The sequence below is a fragment of the Crocodylus porosus genome, unplaced genomic scaffold (assembly GCF_001723895.1).
Source record: "Crocodylus porosus isolate Cpor-Errol unplaced genomic scaffold, CroPor_comp1, whole genome shotgun sequence".
Taxonomy (NCBI): domain Eukaryota; kingdom Metazoa; phylum Chordata; order Crocodylia; family Crocodylidae; genus Crocodylus; species Crocodylus porosus.
The window spans coordinates 75267943-75269125 of NW_017728886.1; positions in this window are offsets into that span (position 1 = coordinate 75267943).

Here is a 1183-nt window from a genome sequence, read left to right on the forward strand (position 1 = left end):
ACCGACAAGCCTCTTGAGCTTGTCAAAGTCGGCTTTTCTGAAGTCAAGGACTTCTGTGTTGCTGACTGACTTGCCATCTTTACGGCGATAAGTTGACAGAGTAAATTCAGGCTAGATATCAGGAGGCACTACTTCACAGTCAGGGCAGCTAGGATCTAGAACCAACTTCCAAGGGAAGTGGTGCTTGCTCCTACCCTGGGGGTCTTCAAAAGGAGGCTAGATAGATACCTTGCTGGGTTTGTTTGACTCCAGTACTCTTTCCTGCTGTGGGAGGGGGTCGGGCTTAATGATCTGTTCAGGGTCCCTTCTGACCCTACCAACTACGAAACTATGAGTACAAAATTCTGGGTTATTCTTCTGTGAAAATAGGGTATCAGGCCTAGGTTCAGGAGCTAATCCCCCATTTGCAACATTATTCCTATGGGAAAATCGGTTCCAACTTAAGTTGAAATGTTGTTAAGACATGGTTTTCAGGAACCAGTTGTGTCGTAAGTCCAAGGACTGCCTGTGCTACAATTTCATCACTTATTAGTCTTACTCACCCCACCCAAACCATTCTATACAAATCCATTGTCTAACTTCCTAGTAAAACTACACAGTCAACCCTGATACACACAAGACATAACATCCTAATCTGCCCCAGGAAAAGCAGGGTGATCATGATGACCCACATCCTCCTCTCGCAAAAGGTTAAAATGTGCTTGAGGGCTGTGCTATCCCACCAAAGAGGAAGGCAAACCTCACCATAATCTATATTAATCAGACATGGGATAAAATTCGTTCTGGATCCCAAATATGGAAATCAGTTTGACCCTGAAGAGAGAGGCAAGAACCTCTAGCCAGGAACCTCTGGGTTCAAGTCCCTGCAGGCATGCTGGAAAACCCGTCATAATCCACAGCCTTGGCTGCAACCAATGCCCAATATTTCTGAGGAAAATATTGCAGCAGGTTGAGGGGGAAAATCCCCTCCTGGCCCCATGCAGCGATCAGCAAAGACCAGAAGCATGGGATATACCCATAGTAGAATATAGACATAGCCATGCCTAGGTCATCCTCAACCAATGCCTGTCCAACCTCTTCTTGAAGATCGCAATGATGGAGATTCCACAGCTACCCTAGGCATCTATTCCACTGCCTCATGTCCTAGCAGTGAAGAACTGTTTCCTGATAGCTTCACTGCTCA